The sequence below is a fragment of the Centropristis striata genome, chromosome 18 (genome assembly GCF_030273125.1).
Source record: "Centropristis striata isolate RG_2023a ecotype Rhode Island chromosome 18, C.striata_1.0, whole genome shotgun sequence".
NCBI lineage: Eukaryota > Metazoa > Chordata > Actinopteri > Perciformes > Serranidae > Centropristis > Centropristis striata.
The window spans coordinates 30027175-30036042 of NC_081534.1; positions in this window are offsets into that span (position 1 = coordinate 30027175).

The window sequence follows — 8868 nt, forward strand, 5'->3', positions numbered from 1 at the left end:
GTTACGTCAGTGTTACATTCAAACTTACGCGTTGACTCGGGCAGCAATTTTCTCCCATGCAGTCTCTCTCTCCTTCGCTGCTGCAGCCGTGTTACTTTTTCGGCGAAATATGTGCTCATACTCGCCGTAGGACTGCATGAGTATCTCCAACTCTACCGCGGTGAAATAGGTCGATCTTTGTTTTTTTTCCGTTGTCATGGTGACTCGTGGAATCGGGGCTCCATTGATGATGGCTTTTTATAGTGGTTGTGCACGCGCGTAACCCGAGGCTGACATACTCAGAGATGATTGAACTAACTCAGATCAGCTGTTCTGGAACCGGATACCCAGAGTTTCCCATCTCAGGGTAAGTCATCTCAGAGTTCAGGGATAGACTCAGAGGTTGTTGAACCTGCTTTCTGGAATACCCCCCTGCACTTCTCCAGTGTAAACATTTCTCACTTTACATTTTAATAAGTCGTTCTTTGACTTCTGATTAAAGTCAGATATTGTAAATGTCGCTTCGCCTGAACAGATATGCTGTGATGGCTTTTTGTCTGTGACATCATTTCCCTCATGCAGCCACTTCACTGTGTGTCTACACTCACCACTTTCAGTCACAGAGCACAACAAGCTGACTGTATCAGTGTTCTTCTGTTCAGTGACTGGTGAAGATGGAGATATTGTGAGAGGAAAAACAACAAGAGTAAAATTAACTTCATCACTGTAATCAGAAGTAATGCAATGTGTTTCAGTATATTATTCGAACAAGACAATAAACTTTTTGACTTAAATACTCACTTCTGACAACAGACAGGTAAACGACAGTATCTCTTCCTAGTTGTTGTCCTGATCTGAACTGTCTGCAGGTGTAATAACCAGCATCCTCCTCTGTGACCTTCTTTATAAGCAGAGAACATTGTTCCGTAACACTCAGTCTGTCTGATTTAGTTGCAGCGTCTTTGTGAATCTGCCAGTCTTCAAACATCGGGACTGTTTCGCTTGACTCACTGAACAACCAGGTAACTTTGTCACACTTATTCTGATCATGAATCACATTTTCACAAGGCAAAGTAGCTTCATCTCCAACTCTGACAGTGACAGAGGAAGGTTGCCCAGCTGCTTCTGTTGAGACAAGAGATCAAAATGTCAACAATAAACTTAAATAAAGGTGGAAAATAAACTAAAATATCAATTTGTCTGTGATGTTCATAATTACCATGATGAAAGTTTTAAATTAGCATGTTAATTTGTCTCATCTTTGTTCCAAGAGTTCACTAAACTCTCCACGTTACAAACTAAACTTGTGTTCTTACCTCTAAAGCTGAACAGCAGCATCACAAATAAAGACATTATAATCCATCTGAATTCAGCCATCGTACTTCTCTCTTGGTCTCTCGCTCTCAACTGTCAAAAGTCTCTGACATGCTGCTACTTAAAATATGAATACAGCATCTACTTCCTATCTTTCCTTCTTGTTTATTTGCAGTTCATGCCAATGTGGTTAACACCTGCAGCAGAGCTCTGGTGGTTTTACCCTCTAATGCTGACCAAATAAACATCAGAAACCCAGTGTTTCCTCGCAATGACACGTGTTTTAGTAGGTCTGTTAATGTTATTTAAAATTATATAAGAAGATTTATATATTATTTGTAAATATAAAAAGTGGATGTTTTATCAGAGTCAATGTGACGTCACCACTCTTTCCTCATATTTAATGATGCCTGAGAATAATATGGAGGCTGAATACAGAAACAGTCAGAGGTCATGTGCAACCACAATGAACACATCTGTGCATTTTATTGTCATATTAGATGTATTTATATGTTATTTAGACAATTGTTAGAGCACAGTGTAAACAGTGTCACAGCCTGCCTGCTCTCAGTACTTTTCCACTCAGCTCACACCACTGGTTGGTCACTCCCACTTCATCAGTGTGGTGGAAACTTCTGAAGAACTGAGGACTTGACAACAGGAAAGTGGTCTTTGTGGTTTATTAAAATAACTCTTGCAAGAGGACACATCAACCCACAACACATGAGTGCTGCAGACTGAAGTGTGCATGATCTGTGTTCAGATACTGTTTTATGCTGTGTTTGGTCCAGATCACACCCCGCTGTAGTCATTAAACATGTGACATCACTGACCCCCAGGACTAATGGGACTTGGGGTCAGCTGAAGTTGTGACATCATCAAAGGGAGTGTTAAGGGAATTTAATTAACATATTGAGTCATAGACCAATAAAACCCCCAAAACCTAATACAAAGTAAACTTAAGCTTCCAGATGGACCCAGCTTCATGTGTAATAGGCTTCTGATCAGAAGGTTGGTGGTTCGATCCCCGACCGTGGCAGCCTACATGTTGAAGTATCCTTGAGCAAGATACTGAACCCGAAATTGCTCCCGATGCTGCGTTCATCGGTGTGTGAGTGAACTCCCAATGGTGGCCCAGTGTGCCCTGGTAGCCTCTAACACCAGTATGAATGTGTGAATGGGTGAATGAGCGTAGTGTGTAGTGTAAATCGCTTTGGATAAAAGCGCTATATAAGTGCAGTCCAGTCTGTAATAGGACATATAAATAATATATATATAATATATATAATCAACATCCTCATCCATGGTGTCAGTGGGGTGAAAAGACAGTGAAAACCTCTAACCTGTTGACTTCAGGTCTGTCCCCGCCCATCATGACGTCTTCAAGATGTGAAATACGATCCGCCGTGAACCTGAGGTATTTTGTTTTGAAAATATACCGGATGATTTATTTTGTGTCTGTGCACGACTTCCTGCGATCTGCTCTGTGCTGAAATGATGCGCCGTGCTCCGTCGTCCATCAAAAATAGAAGCTCTGTGCAAGTGTTGGAGGGCTGACGGACTCACTACGCAGCGGATACGGAGTCGCTGGAATCTCACACAGTGATTATAATGAATGCAGCCGTTACGCATTCAGTGGAATTTAGGGCTGACTCTCCACTCTGCTGCAGCTCTGCTTCTGCTTCACTTCTGTTTGGTTCGCTCATTTAGTTTCAGATTCTTTATGTTTTACCTTTTGCATTTACAACACTTGCACACACGCACACACACACACACACACACACACACACTCTACTTGCTAACCTTCCCTTCCCTCATGCAGCCACTTCACTGTGTGTATACGCCACCTATGTGGCAACACAGAGCACAACACGTTGACTGTTATTTGAACTAAAGGAGAAGTATTGTCCTGAGAATGTGTCTAACAGCAGAGCTCTGCAGGTTTTACCCTCTAATGCTGACCAGATAAACATCACAAACACAAATGACACTAAAGCCTGATTTCCAACGGGCGCGTTACAGCAGCGTCACGTCAGCGTCGCGTTCGCTGTTGCAAATAGGTAACACTCTAATCAATGAGAGCATTTCCACCGGGCGCGCTGCGTAACGTTACAGCAGCGTTTCTACGCGAGCATTAGGTAGGACTTCTATTTCTCCGCGAGACGCTGCCAAACCGCGTGAATCTCAACAGAGCAGATCGCACCAGACAGGAAGTCTGACTCAGAATCAACGTAAAACACTTAGGCCCCTTTCAAAATAAAACACAATACGCAGTTCATGCAGCCTAAAACTACTTCACATAAACATTATGTTATGACCGAGGGACCAGATCAGCAATCAATCAATCAATCAATCAATCAATCAAAGGGTCGGCGACACGGACGACAAGAGACTGATTGTTGAAGTGGAACATCATACAATCATTTATGACATAACACATTGTTTTTATAAGGATAGATGGTCAGATCAACAGATCTTTCACGTCAGAGAAGCAAAGTAAGCTGTTGGTTGTTGTTGTTGTTTACTTTATACACACAGTTTATCCATAGACTGTATAAATAGAGTTTAGAGTTTATCGCGTGATCTCGCGATCTTGCGTGTATACGACCGGCTCGCTAAGCTGCAGTGACGCTGCTGTAATGCGCCCGGTGGAAATCCCCACTAACAAGTATGTGACAGAACTGTTTGTGAATAACTTGAATGTAGAGCATCAAGTCTCCACAACCCCAGAACAGATGCAGCAGCAGCAGGTGCGTGTGTGTGTGATGTGTGTGTGTGTGTGTGTGCGTGCGTGTGTGTGTGTGTGAGGATGTTTGAGGTTAAGACTTGCATTGTGTTAATGAAGTGTCCTCACAAAGATAGAAGTAAAAGCATGTGTGTTTGTGTTTTCAGGTCTTTCCTCAATACTGAGGACCAAGGCTTTAACTGACAAAGTGAGGACATTTTTTATTCTAAGGCCTGTTTGAGGGTTCAGACTTGGTTTTAAGGTGCAGGTTATAATTAGGTTTAGGTGAGGTGGTTATGGTTCAGTTAGGCATTTAGTCTGATGGTGAAGGTTAAACATATACAATAGATATCAGGATACATCCTTCTGTTTTTCTGTAGACATAAAATGTTTGTATTTAGAGCACTTTACATGTTCAGCTTTGTGCTTGATTGGATAGATCCAATATTCACAAGAAGTATTATTATGCATATGAAATAATTCCCTAAAATAATGAACTAAATCTGCTGCAGCTTTAAACAGAACCAGTGAATCTTAAACTAACAGCAACAGGAATCCACTTTAGATTGTTGGTTCAATTCAACTTTATTGTTCAATGCAAAAAGCAGCAACATGCAGAGTAATGTACATATAGTATTATATAACAGTAGGTGGATATGAATACACCAAGATATAAACAGCATGGACATGTGCAGCAGTTACAGCAGGCAGTGCAGGTATAAGTATAAAATATATCATGTAGGTGTGAGTACAAGTAATGCTAATAATGACACATTATATAGAGAATAAACTGCATTATATGAATACTGTGTATAGACTATAGATCAGATATATACAGGGGGGACAAGAAGTATTAATATGTATGGTTACGTGAGAGATAAACAATGACGTAAACTAAGTTTCACCCACAGGGGGCGTCTCTTAATGTCAGATCAGATCAAAACCTGAGTGTCTTTGTCTGGCTCAAAGTAAAATACTAATACAGTGGAACAAGAAACACATTATTTCATTATTTCTTTGTTTTCTACATATGTTGAGCTGATATCTAACAGCAGTGGACTCTGTGCTGAGTTGATGTTGTTGATCAGTGGAGTCTGATAGAGGCAGAAGGCTCTCCAACGTTTTCATAGTGCACCGTACCTTCATCTTCATCATCATCATTATGTTGCTGTGAGAAACAAAAACAACACACTTGAGATTCTGACTGAAAGCAAATATTACACAGAAAAAAGTCATAATTTGTTGTTTAAACTCACAATGTTTTCTTCCATCTGTGTTCTGTTCCCTGAAAAGACAAAATAAAAGAGTCAACTTTAGCTTCCACCATAAAAATCCAGGTGAATTCAAACTTCCTGTTTTTAAAAGTGTCATCTGTGAACGTTGTCACCTTTAGTTCTTGTCCACATGTTGACTGCAACAACAGTTATGATGAGAGCTGCTAAACCCAGCGGCACATAGATGATCCTCCACCAGCCTGGAGAGAGAAGTTAGAAATGTTAGATATAGTCTGAGGTTTCATGATGATCAGACATTTGTTAGCGTGTTCTTGTGCTGTCCATATCTCTGAAAGTGACAAAAGTGTTTTCTTTCCATATGTAGTTCTGTTCCGGGGTCTGTTCCAGAAAGCAGATTTTCTGAAAACTCTGTTAACCCTGAATTGAGGGAAACTGAGTTTTCTGCTCCAGAAAGGGAGATAACACCAGCTCTGAACCTAACCTGCTCACTAAAAGGTTTACTTTAACAAACTCTTGGTTTCTCTCTGTCTCCTCCCTCTTTTAGAGACAGACACACCGTTTCATTTCCTCGTTGATTAAAAGCATCAAAACACATTAATAAGCAGGTTACTGCATGTTAGAATTATAATCTGTTTGGATATTAGTTTGTTACTCAATGTGTCTAAGGTTTACGCTGTTCTGCACGTGTCTTTGAACCCTCCACTCTGACTCGGGCCATTTTCACACTCTGCAAATTAATATGCAGGTTTTCTATAAAAAACCCTCATCTTTCCGTCTCCTAACTCTTAGTGATCCTAAAGCAGCTCACTGCTGTCATGGGGTGTCCCTTTCTCTTGTCCTGTAGTAAGGAGCTGAGGTTATACACACAGCCTTACGTCGGGACCTGAGACCCCAAATTCATGTGCTTGGTACCCTGATAGTTTCCTTTTGAAACATTACTGTTTTTCCTCACACTGTATAATTTATCTCAACAACATTCTCCGTCCTGACATCTGCAACATAACACACGTGGACATGCTCTCACATCAGAGCAAATTATTGATGCAGAGTATATCAGAAAAGCTCTAGTTTGCAGAGTGAAAAGGAAATTGACCCTGGCACTGAAACATCTACTGCACATTGAAACAGCCACTGAATTATATTTACTAAAATCAGTCAATTATGACTGAAATGACATAAGCCATGAACCTAATACACCTCAGTCCTACCTGTTTGAACTATGTTCTTATTATTCATTTTCAGCTGCTTCCACGTCAGGATTACAACTAAATGAATAAAGTTCAGGTTCAATATAATTTTGCCAGTTTTCACCTGTAATATTTTACTTTTGATTAAAATTAATTATTTTCTTCTTTTCTTTTCAGCTGCAAGTGTGTGGTGTGATGTGTGTGTGTGTGTGTGCGTGTGTGTGTGTGTGTGTGTGAGTGTGAGAGGGTGTTTTAGGGTGAGACAAACACACCGATCAGCCACAGCCACCAGTCTGAAGAGAGAAGAGAGAAATGTTGCTCAGAGTGTTTTGATGCTGTGTGTTCACAGTGTGTGTGTGTGTGTGTGTGTGTGCACACACACACAAACACACACACTGTGATGATGTAGTTCTGTTCTGTTCACTCACTACCACTGGTGGACTCAGGGTGTTTGAGGGGCAGGCTGAAGATAATAATAAAGGGCCCCCTGCTGAAAAAGCAGCCTGGAGATCATTTTATCCTGTTTTATCTGCTGCACCTTTACTACATATTGATCAGTCATTAGGGCACCAGTGGTCACTACCTCCTGTCTTTGTTCCATCGTTGTTGTCTCTTCTGTTTCACGCTTTTTCACTGATATATTTCTTATTGTTGATGGTGTTGTAGTTGCTGAATCATGAACACAATAACAATATGCAAGAAATCAGTTTGAAGTGAGTTTAAGCAGCTCATCATATTCTCACCTTGTTTCTCACCTGAAGACTGAGGAGGGCTGAAGGGGAACAAATGCACCTTTCTACTGTCATCATCAGTCACTTCACATTTCAATAAGTCGTTCTTTGACTTCTGATTGAAGTCAGATGTTGTAAATGTCGCTCTGGCTGAACAGCCACCCTGTGATGTAATTTTGTCTGTGACATCATTTCCCTCATGCAGCCACTTCACTGTGTGGTAACAAAAACCAGGTACAGTCACAGAGCACAACAAGCTGACTGTATCAGTGTTCTTCTGTTCAGTGACTGGTGAAGATTGAGATATTGTGAGAGAAAAACAACAAGAGTAAAATTAACTTCATCACTGTAATCAGAATATTGTGAAATTTCATTATTTTGTTTTAATAAAACAGTTAAACTTTATGACTTAAATACTCACTTCTGACAACAAACAGGTAAACATAATAATTTGTTCTTGAACTGATCTTTCTGCAGACGTAATTACCAACATCCTCCTCTGTGACATTCTTTATAACCAGAGAACATTGTTCTGTAACACTCAGTCTGTCTGATTTAGTTGCAGCTTCTTTGTGAATCTGCCCGTCTTCAATCAGCATGACTGTTACTGTTTTGCTTGAATCAGTGAACTCCCAGGTAACTTTGTCACACTTATCCTGATCATGTTTCACATTTTCACAAGGCAAAGTAGCTTCATCTCCAACTCTGACAGAGACATAGGAATATTGCACAGCTGCTTCTGTTGAGAAAATACAAAAAATAAACTGAAATAGGAATTTGACTGTTATATTTATAATAAGTGTAAAGATAGTTTGAGATAAGTTTGTGTATCTTTGGTTTCAGTATAACACCATTCATACTCATTAAAGACATTAAAATAGACATTGAAAGCATCAGAAGTCACACTGTGTCTCATCTTTGGTTCCAAGAATTCACTAAACTCTCCACGTTACAAACTAAACTTGTGTTCTTACCTCTAAAGCTGAACAGCAGCATCACAAATGAAGACATTATAATCCATCTGAATTCAGCCATCGTGCTTCTCTCTTGGTCTCTCGCTCTCAACTGTCAAAGTCTCTGACGAGCTGCTTCTTAAAAAGAACACAGCATCTACTACCTTTAACCTGTTTCTTTCTTGTTTCTTTGCCGATGTGGTTAACACCTGCAGCAGAGCACGAGCTCTGGTGGAAACCCACAGCGTTTCTCAGAAATGCCCTGAGTGTAGAACACCAAGTCCTCACTGTAGCACATGTAGAAGCATGTCTGTTCAAAATTATATAATTATTACATTATTATTATTTGCACATCTAAAAAGTGGATGTCGCCACTTCAGGGTCTTTCCCCATCTTTAATGATGCCTGAGAATAATATGGAGGCTGAATACAGAAACAGTCAGAGGTCATGTGCAACCACAATGAACACATCTGTGCATTTTATTGTCATATTAGATGTATTTATATGTTATTTAGACAATTGTTAGAGCGCAGTGTAAACAGTGTCACAGCCTGCCTGCTCTCAGTACTTTTCCACTCAGCTCACACCACTGGTTGGTCACTCCCACTTCACCAGTGTGGTGGAAACGTCTGAAGAACAGAGGACTTGACAACAGGAAAGTGGTCTTTGTGGTTTCTTAAAAATAACACGACACATCAACCCACACCACATAGGTGTTGCAGACGGAAGTGTGCAAGATCTGT